Source organism: Nycticebus coucang, chromosome 10 (genome assembly GCF_027406575.1).
Source record: "Nycticebus coucang isolate mNycCou1 chromosome 10, mNycCou1.pri, whole genome shotgun sequence".
NCBI lineage: Eukaryota > Metazoa > Chordata > Mammalia > Primates > Lorisidae > Nycticebus > Nycticebus coucang.
Window position 1 is genome coordinate 112,556,819 of NC_069789.1, and position 16,861 is coordinate 112,573,679.

Genomic DNA, 16,861 nt, shown 5'->3' on the forward strand with positions numbered 1-16,861 from the left:
AATCTTGAATATAGATGGAAATTACTTAAGCGTTCTTCACAGTTGTTATTCTCTTACACTGTAGAGATCATGTACTTTTAAAATGAACTTTGTTGGCCTCATAGTAGGCTCACATCAATATGTTCTAAATGTATGTACATTCATGTGAACGCAAGTTCGTATGAAGGTAATTAGAACTTCTATACCATGGAATACTATGCAGCCTTAAAAAAGGTGAAGACTTTACCTCTTTTATGTTTACACTGAGGGACCTAGAACATATTCTCTTGAGTAAAGTATCTCAAAAATGGAGGAAAAAGTATACAATGTACTCAGTACTTCTATGAAACCAACTTATATTTACTCACACTTTCTTATGAAAGATAGAACACAACTATAGCCCAGGATGAAGGAGAGAAATGGAGTGGGAAGGGTGGGGAGGGGTGAGGTTTGATAGAGGGAGGGGAAACGACAGGACCACACTGATGGAGCATATTGCAAGGGTACAAGTCAAATATGTCAAGTGTAGAACATAAATGTCTTAACATAATAATCAAGTAACTGAGGCAAAAGTAATATTGATTGGTTTGATGTAAGCACATCAGATTGTATAAAAAAAATCAATACATTGGGTCAGCGCCTGTGGCTCAAAGGAGTAGGGCACTGGCCCCATAAGCCGGAGGTGGTGGTCAAACCCAGCCCTGGCCAAAACCTGCAACAACAACAAAAAAAATCAACACATTGTACCCCACATATGCATAAATGTATTCATGATCTATGTATATATGACAATAAAAAATAAAATTTATTATATATTAATATATACTTTTTTTTTTGAGATAGAGTCTGAAGCTGTCACTCTGTATAGAGAGCTGTGGGGTCATAGCTCACAGCAACCTTCTCCAACTGGGGCTTAAGTGATCCTCTTGGGTCACGCACTTGCTCAGCCTGGTCTCCTACTGTGAGCTCAGGCAATCTACCTGCCTCAGTCTCCCAGAGTGCTATGATTACAGGCGTGAGCCATGCAACTGCACCCCTGCTTTTTTTTCTTGAGGGAGTCTTACTCTGTCACTCTGGTAAGAGTGCCTGTCATGTCATAACTCACAGCCTCCTGAAACTGTTGGGCTCAAGAGATCCTCTTGCCTCAGCTCCCCAAGTAACTGGGACTGCAAGTGCCTTCCAAAGCAGCTGAATAGTTTTTCTATTTTCTTTTTTTTTTTTTTTTTTTTTTTTTTTAATTTGGCCGGGGCTGGGTTTGAACCCGCCACCTCCGGCATATGGGACCGGCGCCCTACCCGCTGAGCCACAGGCGCCACCCTAGTTTTTCTATTTTCAATAGACATAGACTCAGACTTGCTCATGCTAGTCTTTAATGTCTGAGCTCAAGCTATCCATCTGCTTTGGCCTCCCAGAATGCTAGAATTACAGGTGTCAGCCACCATACCCAGCTAAATTGTTATATATTTTATGTCTTGTCTTTGTTTTCTCTTAAATGATCTTTGTGCCTCAGCTTTATAGGGAGCTAGGATTGTAAGTGTGCACCACCACATCCAACTTGAAATTGTTACATGAAAATCTATTTATTATGTAACTTCTTTTCTTGTGAAGTAATTGTGGATGAAATCAAATCTATTGGATGCTAGCTTTCCTGGAACAACCACAGAGACATCTTCCTTTGCTCAAAGACATTACTCTGAATAGAAATACCAGCCAGAAGAAGGTGGCATAATCGCCTCAGGGGATTCAGCAATAGAGATTATCTCCTTGTCCCAAATTCAAGGTGAAGTCTAGGGGCTTTTCCCTCTGATTAGTTTTCATTTTCCTCTGAAGATACTGGTTAACTTCCACACATGTGATTTCCAAGCATCTGGTCTTAGAGAAGGCCCACATTAAGAAATTACAGTTCACTATCTTGCACTCTCCCAAAGCTAACCCTAAACTTAACACTTCAAGGTGCTCTGCATTTTCATAAAGAACTTAGTTTTTGCCTGCCATTGGCCTATGAGCATGCTCAGGTCACAAAATTTGTCTCCAAACAGCACCGTCAAGTACAAACTCTATATCTGTCACTAGAATAACACAGGAAATAAATATATTAAACATACATGCTCACCTACAGTATATGAAAGAGAAAACATGAGACAAAAGAATCATATACAAACCAGATATTTTTATTATTATTATTATTTCAGAGACAGAATGTTACTTTATCGCCCTTGGTACAGTGCCAAGGCATCACAGGTCACAGGAATCTCCAACTCCTGGGCTTAGCTGATTCTCCTGCCTCAGCCTCATGAGTAGCTGGGACTATAGGTGCACAACACCCAGCTATTTTATTGTTGCAGTTTGGCAGGGGCTGAGTTCTAACTCACCACCCTCGGTATATGGGGCCAGCACGCTACCCACTGAGCCCAGGTGCCGCCCCAGATATTTTTATTAGACTTAAAATGAACCATTGTATATATTGCTTCATATCATAATCTTAAAATTGCTTCCCTCATTTTGTAAAAATCCTCTTTCGTAAAATTCCTTTTTCATATTTATTACATAATAAACGTTTCCACACAATAATCTAGATTCTAGTATACAAAATATATTAGGAAATTTAACTAAATAATATTTCACAAACTTTTTTTTTGAGACAGTCTCCCTCTGTTTCCCAGAGTAAAATGGTGTGGCATCAGCTTAGCTCACAGCAACCTCAAACTCCTGGGCTCAAGCGATCCTCCTGCCTCAGGCTTCAGAACAAATAAATGGCATCACCGGCCCTGCCCACTACAGTAGCAGGTCAACTTTTCTACTTTTAGTACAGTAATCATGCTCTTGCTCAGGCTGGTCTTCAACTCCTGACCTGAACTGAACCCCCAAATCCCCCTCCCAGAGTGCTAGGATTTCAGGTGTGAGCCACTGTACACTATACCATGTGAGTTATGGGGCAGCAAGAAAGGAATGAAATGTGCAATTAACAAGGTCTTTTCTAACCAAGTTGAGAAATTTCAGGAGAAAATACTCACTGCTATCTTAAAGTCAAACTGGGCTTGGCAACTGTAGTTCAGTGGTTAGGGCACTGGCCACCTGCCCTGGTGCTGGTGGGTTCAAACTCTGCCCAGATGGCTAAACAACAATGACAACAACCACCAAACAATAGCCAGGCATTATGGCAGGCACCTGTAGTCCCAGCTACTTCAAAGGCTGAGGCAGGGGAATTGCTTAAGCCCAGAGTTTGAAGTTCCTGGGAGCTGTGATGCCACAGCATTTTACAGAGGGCGACATAGTGAGTCTTTGTCTGAAAAAAAAAAAAAAGAAGAAAAAAGAAATTACATTTCACTATCTTGTACTATCCCAAAGCTAACCCTAAAGACTTTAAGATACGGGCGGCGCCTGTGGCTCAGTCGGTAGGGCGCCGGCCCCATATACCGAGGGTGGTGAGTTCGAACCCGGCCCCAGCCAAACTGCAACCAAAAAATAGCCAGGCGTTGTGGCGGGTGCCTGTAGTCCCAGCTGCTCGGGAGGCTGAGGCAAGAGAATTGCTTAAGCCCAGGAGTTGGAGGTTGCTGTGAGCTGTGTGAGGCCACGGCACTCTACCGAGGGCCATAAAGTGAGACTCTGTCTCTACAAAAAAAAAAAAAAAAAAAAGACTTTAAGATACACTGATTTTTCTTTTTTTTTAATTTTTTAATTTTTTTTTTTTACCGTACACTGGTTTTATATACCATTTGACAAATTTTCATCACACTGGTTAACATAGCCTTCCTGGCTTTTTCTTAGTTACTGTGTTAAGACATTTATATTCTATATTTAGTAAGTTTCACATGTACCCTTGTAAGATGTACCACAGGTGTAATCCCACCAATCACCCTCCCTCTGCCCCCCTCCCCTCTTTCTCCCCTCCCTCTCCTCCTTCCCCATATTCTTAGGTTATAGTTGGGTTATAGCTCTCATCTGAAAGCTATAAATTAGTTTCATAGTAGGGCTGAGTACATTGGATACTTTTTCTTCCATTTTTGAGATACTTTACTAAGAAGAATATGTTCCAGCTCCATCCACGTAAACATGAAAGAGGTAAAGTCTCCATCTTTCTTTAAGGCTGCATAATATTCCGTGGTGTACATATACCACAATTTATTAATCCACTTGTGGATTGATGGGCATTTGGGCTTTTTCCATGACTTAGCAATTATGAATTGGGCTGCAATAAACATTCTGGTACAAATATCTTTGTTATAATGTGATTTTTGGTCTTCTGGATATATACCTAATAGAGAATTGTAGGATCGAATGGCAGGTCTATTTTTGGATCTCTAAGTGTTCTCCAAACATCTTTCCCAAAAGGAACATATTAGTTTGCATTACCACCAGCAGTGTGGAAGTGTACCCTTTTCTCCACATACATGCCAACATCTCTGGTCTTGGGATTTTGTGATATGGGCTAATCTTACTGGAGTTAGATGATATCTCAAAGTAGTTTTGATTTGCATTTCTCTGATGATTAAGGATGATGAGCATTTTTTCATATGTCTATAGGCCATGCCCCTGTCTTCTTCAGAGAAGTTTTTCTTCGAGTCCCTTGCCCACCCTGAGATGAGATCACTTGTTCTTTTCTTGCTAATACGTTTGTTTTTTTTTTTTGTTTGTTTTTTTGTAGAGACAGAGTCTCACTCTATGGCCCTCGGTAGAGTGCCGTGGCCTCACACAGCTCACAGCAACCTCCAACTCCTGGGCTTAAGCGATTCTCCTGCCTCAGCCTCCCGAGTAGCTGGGACCACAGGCGCCCGCCACAACGCCCGGCTATTTCTTGGTTGCAGTTTGGCCGGGGCTGGGTTTGAACCCGCCACCCTCGGTATATGGGGCCGGCGCCCTACCGACTGAGCCACAGGCGCCACCCTTGCTAATACGTTTGAGTCCTCTAGTTATTAAACGTTTGTTGGAGACATAACCTGGAACTATCTTCTCCCATTCTGAGGGCTGTCTGCTTGCTTTACTGTGTTCTTGGCTGTGCAGAAGCTTTTTAGTTTGATCAGGTCCCAGTAGTGTATTTTTGATGCTGCTTCAATTGCAGGGGTGTTCCTTCTAATAAAATATTTGCCCAGGGCAATTTCTTTAAGAGTTTTCCCTGCACTTTCTTCTAGTATTTTTATAGTTTCATGTCTTAAGTTTAAATCTTTAATCCAGTGAGAGTCTATCTTAGTTAATGGTGAAAGGTGTGGGTCCAGTTTCAGTCTTCTACAGGTCACCAGCCAGTTCACCCAGCACTATTTGTTAAATAGGGAATCTTTTCCCCACTGAATGTTTTTAATTGGGTTGTCAAAGATCAAATAATGGTAAAGCTGGGTTCATCTCTTGGTTCTCTTTTCTGTTCCATACATCCACCTCTCTGTTTTTGTGCCAGTACCAGGCTGTTTTGATCACTGTCGACTTATAGTATAGTCTGAGGTCTGGTAGTGTGATTCCTTCTGCTTTGTTTTTATTTCTGAGTAATGGCTATTCGAGGTTTTTTCTGATTCCATATAAAACAAAGTATTATTTTTTTCGAGATCTTTAAAGTATGACAGTGGAGCTTTAATAGGGATTGTATTAAAATTGTATATTGCTTTGGGTAGTATGGACATTTTAACAATGTTGATTCTTCCCGTCCATGAGCTTGATATGTTTTACCATTTGGTAACATTTTCACCTATTTCTTTTCTTAGAGTTTAATAGTTCTCTTTATAGAGATCTTTCATGTCCTTTGTTAGATAAACTCCCAAATATTTCAGCTTCTTTGGCACTACTGTGAATGAAATACAGTCCTTAACTGTTTTTTCAGCTTAACTATTGTTGGTATATATAAAGGCTACCAATTTATGAATGTTGATTTTGTAACCTGAGATGCTGCTGTATTCCTTGATCACTTCTAAGAGTTTTGTAGTAGAATCCCTGGTGTTTTCCAGATATACAATCATGTCATCTGTCAAGAGCGAAAGTTTGATCTCTTCTGACCCTATATGGATACCCTTGATTGCCTTTTCTTCCCTAAATGTGATGGCTAAAACTTCCATTACAATGTTAAAGAGCAGTGGAGACAATGGGCAATCTTGCCTGGTTCCTGATCTGAGTGGAAATGATTTCAATTTAACTCCATTCAATAGGATATTGGCTGTGGGTTTGCTGTAGATGGCCTCTATCAGTTTAAGAAATGTCCCTTCTTTACCAATTTTCTTAAGTGTTCTGATCATGAAGTGATGCTAGATATTATCAAAAGCTTTTTCTGCATCAATTGAGAGAATCATATGGTCTTTGTTTTTTAATTTGTTTATGTACTGATTTATATCTATAGATTTACATATATTGAATCAGCCTTGAGACCCTGGGATAAAACCAACTTGGTCATGATGTATAATTTGTTTGATGTATTGCTGGATTCTGTTTCTTAGGATATTTTTGAATATTTTTGCATCAATATTCATTAGTAATATTGGTCTATAATTTTCTTTTTTTGTTGGGTCTTTTCCTGGTTTGGGGATCAGGGTGATGTTTGCTTCATAGAATGTGTTGGGTAGTCTTCCTTCTTTTTCTACCTTTTGGAACAGGTTGAGTAATAAAGGTACTAGTTCCTCTTTAAAGGTTTGGTAGAATTCTGACGTGAAGCCATCTGGTCCTGGGCTTTTCTTTTTAGGGACATTTTGTATGGTTGATGCTATTTCAGAACTTGATATAGGCCTGTTCAACATTTCCACTTGATTCTGGCTAAGTCTTGGAAGGTGACGTGCTTCCATGTATTGGTCAATTTCCTTCAGATTTTCATATTTCTGAGAATAAGGTTGCTTATAATATTAATTAAGAATTTTTTGAATTTCTGAGGAGTCTGTTGTTATTTCGTCTTTGTCATTTCTTTTTTTTTTTTTTTGTAGAGACAGAGTCTCACTGTACCACCCTCGGGTAGAGTGCCATGGCGTCACCCGGCTCACAGCAACCTCTAACTCTTGGGCTTACGCTATTCTCTTGCCTCAGCCTCCCGAGCAGCTGGGACTACAGGCGCCCGCCACAACGCCCGGCTATTTTTTGGTTGCAGTGTGGCCGGGGCTGGGTTTGAACCCGCCACCCTCGGCATATGGGGCTGGCGCCCTACTCACTGAGCCACAGCTTTGTCATTTCTGATTGATGAGATTAGAGATTTTACTCTTTTTTTCCTGGTTAGGTTAGCCAAAGTTTTATCTATTTTATTGACCTTTTCAAAAAACCTACGTTCATAATTGCAGGTAGAGAATATGTAGTTTTATACAGTGTTATGCCTGACAGGAGAGCGCCATGGCACCCTAGTAGGGGAAGTAGGTCCAGTTTTTTAGATGGTTTCTCCCATGGGATATAATGAGAGGACTTTTGGACTCTGCTCACTTCTTTGTATGGAGCACTCTGAGCCATTCTCATGGAGAATGGGACTCCCATCCGCTTGGCAGTGGATTTTTGTACCTTTTGTTTGTATCCTTGGGGTCGCAAGCTCACCTTAGCAGGGCTGATGTGTTCTTCAACCTTCTCTCTTGGTGCAGCTCTAATCCACCAGGTTACTTGCTAAATTTCTGTCCTTTAACTCTCCTTCTGGACGGGAGCCTCTGATTTTTCATATTAATAAAGAAATTAGTTTTTACCTCCCATTGTGCTACTATGCTCATGTCACAAAATCTATCTCCAAACACCACCCTCATTTATAAACACCAGATTTTTTCACTAGAGAGGAGGTCGGAGAGAGCTTGTGTTTCTGAGACCTGCTTTTGAGGCCTAAAATGTCCCTATGGGATAAGAAAAGACTGTTCTAAGAACAATGGAAATTATGAACCATGAACCATACATGAAAGCATACATATTTATATATCTCATGATATCACAGGCATAATGTACTTTCTATAGTACGTGTTCAATATTCTAAAGATATGTTTGTTGGGTTTTTTTTTTTGAGACAGATCCTCAAGCTGTGCCCTGGGTAGAGTGCCATGGCATCACAGCTCACAACAACCTCCAACTCCTGGGCTCAAATGATTCTCCTGCCTCTGTAGGAGCTGGGACCAAGTAGCTGGGACCACAAGTGCCCATCACAATGTCCGGCAATTTTTTGGTTGCAGCTATCATTGTTGTTTGGTGGGTCTGGGCTGGATTTGAACCCCATCAGTTCAGGTGTATGTGGCTGATGCCTTAGCCACTTGAGCCACAGGTGCCAAGTCTGTTGGTTCTTTTTTTTTTTTTTTTTTGAGACAGAGCCTCAAGCTGTTGCCCTGGGTAGAGTACGTGGCATCACAGCTCACAGCAACCTCAAACTCCTAGGCTCAAGCAATTCTCCTGCCTCCGCCTCCCAAGTAGCTGGGACTACAGGCGCCCATCACAATGCCCGGCTATGTTTTGGTTGCAGCCTTCATTGTTGTTTGGCAGCCCGGGCTGGATTCGAACCCGCCAGCTCAGGTGTATGTGGCTGGCGCCTTAGCTGCTTGAGCCATAGGCACCAAGCCTGTTGGTTCTTTTTTTAATGTCACATTTTGTTTTATGGATAAAGGTGATGTCTTTTACTTTGTTTTTATGTTTTAGATAGAGGCTCACTCTATTGTCCTGGGTAGAGTGCTGTGGTGTCATATCTCAGAACCACCTTGAACTCTTGGGTTGAAATCCTCTTGCCTCAGGGTCTGGAGTAGCTGGGACTACAGGCACATGCCACCACAACCAGTGAGTTTTTCTATTTTTATTTTTATTTATTTATTTTTGAGACAGAGTCTTAGTATGTTGCCCTCAGTAGAGTGCTGTGGTGTCACAGCTCACAGCAACCTGGTGCTGGTGCTGTAACCACTGTACTATGAGTGCCAAGCCCAGTGTCCATTTTTAAAATTTCTTTTTATACCATTCTGTGAACTAATGTATTTTATATTTCTTTGTAGTAAAGTATAACTGAGATTTCTATAGTCCTTCAGCGATTATTTGAATTATGTCCTCAGTAACAGGTTTTAATGAAATTGGACCACCTTAACAAAAACAAAACAAAACATATATACGTAGAAAAATTTAAAGTCCATAGGAAATATTCAACATAAAATTGCAATGGTCAAAAAACATAAAATTTATGTAAAATGATGATGTGCCTTTGATGACCCATTCCCCCTTACACATCGCTTTTCACACTCACACGAGCATACACATATCCAATGAAATAACAGGACGTGTCTCTCTGCAAAGACACCCATTGTGGCCCACTGAGCCAGGGGGTTTCAAGGAGAATAACTTCTATAAGAAGACCAAGTACAGAGTTTCTGAACATTTCTTCGGAACCAGCTCCCCTTCTAGGGAAGCCTACTCCCACACTTTAGCAGGGACATTTGGGCTGGACTGAACTCCCCTGAGGGCACAGATGAAAACCAGGTGGAGCACATCTCCCTCATCCCTCTGTGGGGCACAGGCTGATCTCAGCCCTCACAAATGCATGACACTGTGCCTTAGTTTTCAATGCTAGATACAGAATAGGCTAAACCTGCTTATCCACAGAGGATACACTCCATGAACACAGGGGATCTGTGGATATGAACCGTATGTGCTATATAAGTTGAAGGAACAGTAAAATAATTTTGAAAAGAACAAGAAAACAGCTTACTAAATGCCATGAACATATTAGGAAATATATTATCTGTAAAGATATAACTTGAAACTTGTATATAAAATATCACAATGAAACAATCACTGAAGAATTTTCTCCAGTCATGCATGTGCCTCATGTCTGCAAATCCAAGCACAGTGGAAGGCCAAGGTGGGAGGATTGTTTCAGGACAAGAGTTCAACCCTACCCTGGGTAACATCACAAGATCCCCTCTATATAAACAGAAAAAACAAGCAGCCAGGCGCAGGGATGTGCACCTGCACTCGGCTTCTTGGGAGGCTGAGACAGGAGGCTGACTTGTGCACAGGAATTGGAAGGTGCAGTGAGTGTGATCGGGCCCCTGCACTCCTGTCTGCATAACAGAGATCCTGTCTGTCTGTGAAAAAAAAAAGAGTCCCTGCAGGAACAGCAAACCTCTGTGGGATGGAAACACTCAAAATGACTGAACCAATCTCCTGCTCCCAGACATTTATGTTGATTCTGTATTTTAAAACATGATGGAATAAAACACTTTGTATCACTGATGTCTGACCATACTATTCTTGGTCATGAACAATTTAATATAGTAATTCATTCAATTTAGCTTGAAATAAAGTAAAAAAAGCAGGCAGAAAAGGTATCTGCTAAGATGATTCCCTTTCCAGAATGTACCATGTTACCCCATGACTTTTAAACTTTTAAAGGTTTTTTTTTTTTTCTGCAGTTTTTGGCTGGGGGTGGGTTTGAACCCACCACTTCCAGCACATGGGGCCAGCACCCTACTCCTCTGAGCCACAGGCGCTGCCCTAAAGGTTTTTTTTTTTTTTTAATAAAGTTAACCTTAACTCCTTAATGCAGTCTGGACATTTCTGGAAATGCTATTTTAGTCAAAGTCTTGGTAAGACAACCAGTGTCTTTATTATGTCCTATAGAATAAAATAGATTCTTATTGAACTTATGCAGATAATTGTATTGTTAAAAATTAAGAATATTTATAAAAGGCTTTTAAATTCCAGAGAAATTAAGGACAGAGAAAAAATAAATGTTTTAAATTTTGTTTATAACATACATTGTTGAAAGTTACAAATAGTTTAAGAGACAGAAAATAGTTTTTTTTTATTTCTGAAAAACAGAACATAGAGATTCGGGATTGTTTCTAACAAAAAGCTACAACAAATTAACTCAGTTTTATGTAACTGATTTCTGTTCTGTTTGAAGTTAGGTTAGTAATACTTAGAGACATGTTAACTTTTCAATTAAAATGCTAAAAGTCTGCTTTTTGTTTGAAGGCATTTAATTTTTAAAGATGTCAGAAATTTGAATTCAAGAGAATTCATCAGTTTCTCTTAACATTTTTCTTGAAGGACAAACTTTGGACTCAGTTATAAAAAACATTTTTTGAGATGAATGAAAATTATTACTGATATATATATATTAAGATCAATATTTTATAATATTGGAATATATCTGAATATAATTTATATAAAATTAATTACCATTTATATTTGACAATTTTTTTTTATATATTTTCAAATAAGTCTAATATGTGTTTTTTAAAAGACTAAATCTAGAGGTTTGATTTTGGAAGGTTTGTCAAATAGGAAAGGCTTAAAATATTTTTTTAAACAAGACTACAAGTTAAAGATTTTAAAGGTAATACATAGTTAACTGGATTATATGTAAATTTTCAAATAAATTTTCTTTGAGTTTTCTTTTTTTATGTTTAATTTTTTATTTTTAATAACTTATTTTTTATATAGTGTACTACAAAGTTAATTATTTACTTGGTTAGACTGATAATTAGAAGGTTTAAAAGGTAAGAATCTGTTTTTTTGACAAATATTCAGTTTCCCAAATAATTTAAATAACTAAATTATTACCTTTTACAAATGAGGGACAGTTTATGGAATATAATATTGATACAGGATTTTCTTGTTTAGGGCTAGACAGGTATCTCTCCCATTTTCAGGTTCAGGTGAACTCAGAAATTTGACTTTCTGTTTCTTTTTTAGAATTTATCTTTAGGCACAAGTGAGCTGCACCCTGCAGACCACACTCTCTAGATAAGTTCATAGTTGAATCTAGAAACTTTAGAAATATTACAGAGGTGGCAGTTTTACAATTGTTAAATATTTGGATTTTAATAACAGGCTTAAAATTAATTTTATTTTAAAGGAAACCATAGTTGCCTGAATAATCAGCCTCTTGAGTTATTCCTGTTCAAAGTTTTTTATTTTTCTGGAGACATACTTACAGGAGTCTCTCATAAGCTTTTAAAAAATGCTTCATGGGCGGCACCTGTGGCTCAAAGGGGTAGGGCGCCGGTCCCATATGCCAGAGGTGGTGGGTTCAAACCCAGCCCTGGCCAAAAAAAAAAAAAAACACACATAAAAAATGCTTCAGTATAGTTTTCAGTGTGGTGGGTTTCCCCGTGTTTTCTATTTTCTTCCCTCAGATAAACCACAGATAAGTTTCAGGTGGGATAAAAAACTGAGCTACAGACTGGGGCCACTCATACAATCATTTTACCCTGTGAAGGGGCGGGCGGCATGAAAGCCCACCTATCGTTATCCGTCTCAGTCAGTCTCCAAGCACTTACATGTACACAATTTCAACCTTGTTCTACCTTATTTATTTATTTATTTATTTTTTAAGAGACAGAGTCTCACGTTATGGCCCTCGGTAGAGTGCCGTGGCCTCACACAGCTCACAGCAACCTCCAACTCCTGGGCTTAAGCGATTCTCTTGCCTCAGCCTCCCGAGTAGCTGGGACTACAGGTGCCCGCCACAACGCCCGGCTATTTTTTGGTTGCAGTTTGGCCGGGGCCGGGTTTGAACCCGCCACCCTCAGTATATGGGGCCGGCGCCTTACCGACTGAGCCACAGGCGCCGCCCTGTTCTACCTTATTTTTAAAGTTGGGAAAGTCTGAGCTTTTCATTTAGTTATTTAAAACTTTCTCTAATACCACTGTTCAGAGTATTTCCCCAGTTCTTAGTAACAAAATTCACATTTGTACTCTTTCATACATCTTTTACAGTTCTGCTGCTGAGTTATTACTCAGAGAATGATTGGTCCTTTTTTTTGGTGATTAAACAGATTGTTGGGAGGTTTTTAAAGGAACAGAAATTTTATTTTTTGGTACAGATTCAGTATTCAATACAAGTGGGGTTTAAAAGCCCCACTGGTTTTTGGGCATACCTCTCATGCCGTCTAATTGGCAACTCGGACTCTGTGTCTGGAAAGTGAGATGGCCAAAAAATGGAGTCATTATAAATAACAACAGGTCAAACAGTGATATAAAGGGGCTGACCAGAGTGTCACAGATTTTCTGTTATCACCTGCCAGTCCTGACAATAGAGGAAGGGGTTAATAGAGCCTTGGGAGACCACCCCATCCTGAAGTTTGGCCATTTGAGCTCACAGAGGGTACAGAGATGTTTTCTAGAAACTTGATCCTATATTTATCACTTTTACCTGTAGAGAAAACATCTTTAAAGTGTCTTAATAAACAACCCACGGGGGTATCTGCCTTAGAAGAGGAGGAACCCATTTTAAACGGACAAAAGCAGCTGTGAAGCACAAAAAGGCACACTGACCACAATGGACTGACAAAAACTAAACTGACAACCAGAGAAAGTAATCAGAGTAACCAGAGGGACCCAGACCAGGGACCCAGACACAAGGGACCCAGACCAGAGAGACCTCCCAGGGAATTATGTTGTGTCTGACTTCCCTTTAGAGCCACCCATGTCCACGGACCCTGAACAGAAACAAAAACCATAAAATGGCTTACCTTCGGAGGTTACCTGATGGACTCATGTTTCTAATTTAGGGTGGTCGTGGGTTTGTTTCATGAGGGCTCCGGGTCCTCAGGGGCCCTGGAATGTCTCAGGGGGCACATCCCTTCTGAGGAGCCACAGCCTCTCTTTCTCTTGGAGGTCGTCTGAGGAGTTGCATGGCTGGGGTCTAGAGGATCTCACTGGGGCCTCCAAATATTATGCCCAGGAGTTCCACAAAGACCACACTGCCAAACAACTTAAATTTAAAGAGGATTCCTTTTATTGAAGCGCTGGCTGGCGACTGCCTCAGTGTCCCAACTTGGGGTTTCTGAGAGCAGCCCCGACTGCTTAAGTGGTTGGGTTTTTAAGGCCTGGTCTGCATCCTGATTGGCACACAGGCTGTCCTGGTGTATCTGGGTGGGGCAGCAGCCAAGCATTGTACAGTAGCAGAATTTTGCCGGTAGTTAACTATAGGTCATACATCTTTGTTTTAATATTCTTTCCACCTGGTATTGTCTAAAGGTCAGTCAAGGGACAGTTGGGTTCATTTCCCAGGGAGTTAGTCAAGCAAGAAATTAGTAAGTACTTTCCCATCTATCTTGAGAATGAACCAGACTTACTCCATTTTATCGAGGGCTTGCAGCCCAGAAATTTGTCAGGAGTTAACTGGTACTTTTCCATTATAGCCTAGGCCTAAGATCAGGAGACCTAGTTTTTCCTCTAGATTGCTTCAGGGACTTTTCTCTCCCTCCTGGGGTCCTGCCTGCTGCTTTCACTTCCACTGTCTCTTTGCAAATCCCTTCCAAGGCCTCTACTGGGCAGTGTCTTCCTCACTCTTCCTCTCTTTCTACATTTTTCCTATTTCCTCTCTCTTGCTCTCCAGGTCTCTTTCTCCACGTATATCCACAGCAAGGACTGGGAATTACATGCTCATCTCCCGAACAGCACCCAAGATTTAGCAACTAACAAAGATTTAGTGTCATAAAATAAGCCTGGGTCCCCTCCCTTAACCCGCGCCTGGAGGCCGCCGGGACTGAGACGGGCCTGGGAAGTTGATCCGGCCCAGGAGAGCCAGGGCGGGGTGGAAGGATGGTGAGGGGAGCGACTGGGGCGAGGTGGGATCTGTAGACCCCAGGACCAGGGACAGGACGCGGCTGTGACACTGCCCTCCAGGGGAGACTCCGGCCAGGCCTGGGGGCCGGAAGGGCGTGAACTCCCCGTCAAAGGTGAGAACTTTAGGAGAGCCCAGGAGTGCCGGGGTCACTGAGGGGCTTCAGGGAAGGAGACGGCACGAAAGGCGGTAGCGGTGTCTCCCTGGCCCTGCGGTAGGAAGACCGGGGACAGCTCACAGGAAAGCGTCCCCAGACTGTCACCGGGATGTGAATTTAATCTGGGCAGAAGGAGCCCCGCGGGAGTTTAAGGCCTCTACGGCCACAGATCCTGGGGTAGAAGCCCTGAGCACTGCGAAGTGGAGACTTAACCTACGGAGTGTCACCAGCCACCGCACGGCCTCCGTCCTGCACCTGAGGGAACCGGCGAGCACCGGAGTGACAAGGGCTGCCTGGCGGAGGGCGCATGGAATGGGTGGGCCTGATCTACCACCACCCTCGTTCCCTTGATACCCAGTTTTCTGCCTTTAGAGGGAAAAACTGACCAGTTGGGCTGGAGCAGCTCTGTGGCATGGGAACTGGAATATGGCTGGGAGAGTCAACGTCAGTTAATGATTGGATATGAACGTCCCTGCAATTAAAATTCAGTTTAGCAATTACATTAAACACCCAGGAATGTCTGTGAAGGAGAGGCAAACACCCGGGGCTTGGCGGGCTCGGGCCAGTAATAAGTTCACTATGTTCACTATGGTTGCTCTTTTAAGAGAAATATCTTCCCCAGGAGCGGTAGCTCATGCCTGAATTCCTAACAGTCTGGGAGGCTAATGTGGGTGGATCTGGTTGAGCTCCGGAGATGAAGACCAGCTTGAGCAAGAGCGAGACCCCATCTGTAAAAATAACCCGGCGTTGTGGCAGCGCCTGTAATCCCAGCTACTGGGTAGGCTGAGGCAACAGAATCACTTGAGTCCAAGAGTTTGAGGTTGCTGTGAGCTATGATGCCAGGGCAGGGCACTCTCCTAATGTTAACAAAATAAGACTCTGTGTCAAATCAATAAAAAACAATTAGCTTTTTCTTTTTTTGAGACAGTTTCCCTCTGTTACCCTGAATAAAGTCACAGCAACCTCAGACTGCTGGACTCAAACGATCCTCTAGCCTCAGCCTCCAGTGCTGCTAGTAGTTCTGACACTCTCTGCTGTGCCCTGCTAGGTTTTCCATTTTTAGTAGAGAAGGGGGTCTGGCTCTTGCTCAGGCTGGTCTCCAAAGGGCATGGCCTTCCACTGTCTCCTGGGCTAGAGTCCAGTGGAGCAATCATAGCTCACTGAAAACTCAAACTGCTGGGGTAAAACAATCCTTTGGTCTCAGCCTCCCAGAGTTCTAGGATCAATGTATGAGCCACCATGCCTGGCCTCAGCAAATTATTAATCTTTCAAATAAAAATTTCAAACTGGGAACTACTTTCATTTATGGAGTACCTATTACCGCTTGTGCGCGCGCGTGCGCACGCACACACACAATACACATATTCTAACACTGGTGGAAGAATGAAAATATTTATTTCTGTAATAATAGAAATTCAACCTCATGATAAAAGATATTTTATTGAGAGGGACTTTGCCTAACAAATGCAATCAGTGTAACCTGGTTTCTTGTACCCTCAATTAATCCTCAACAATTAAAAAATAAAAGATATTTTATTGAAAAGGGCTATGGCAATAGGGGGCATACTCCTATACTAACCTCTCCACATATCCAAGGGTCCCAGAGAAAACAGCATTTCTTTTATATGGGGCATGAACAAGGACTTAGAAGTACCAGGGATGGGGCAGTTGGGAGCACCTGAGATGATCTACAGTACTCTGGCAAGAGAGGGGCTGTCAAGAGTAGAGGGTGGTCATTTCATTGACTAAGGGTGGTCCAAAGTTCAGGGGCTTGGGAGAGGAGGAAAGCCTATGTGAAGTTTCATTAATTCAAATTCACAGGCCAGGCATGGTGGCTAACACCTGTAATCCTAGCACTCTGGGAGGTGCAGGTAGGTGGATTGGTTGAGCTCAGGAGTTGGAGAGCAGACTGAGCAAGAATGAGTCTCTTGACTCAAGAATGAGTCCCATCTCTACAAAAAATAGAAAAAATAGCCAGGCATTGTGCCAGGCACCTGTAGTCCCACCTACTCAGGAGGCTGAGGCAAGAGGATCGCTGGAACCCAGGAATTCTAACTTGCTGTGAGCTATGATGCCATTGATACAGGACAGGTGGCACCCCAGCCAGCTTGGTGGAGCTAGGGGGCATGAACCAGCTGCCTCTGCCTTGGCCGTGTAGGTGTGGTGCCAGCAAGCAGAGGAATCAGTGGGCTGGAGCGTAGGCAGAGGCGCCCCTGCAGAAGGCTCCAGTAGCCGGAGGGGCCAGACAA

The 16,861-nt window shown here is 42.0% G+C and overlaps 1 protein-coding gene across 7 annotated transcripts in view; it reads right to left on the reverse strand.

Annotated features, from left to right (window-relative positions):
- LOC128595744 (zinc finger protein OZF-like) overlaps positions 1-16,861 on the reverse strand; it is a 93,262-nt gene that overhangs the window by 22,680 nt on the left and 53,721 nt on the right. The window lies entirely within an intron of this gene.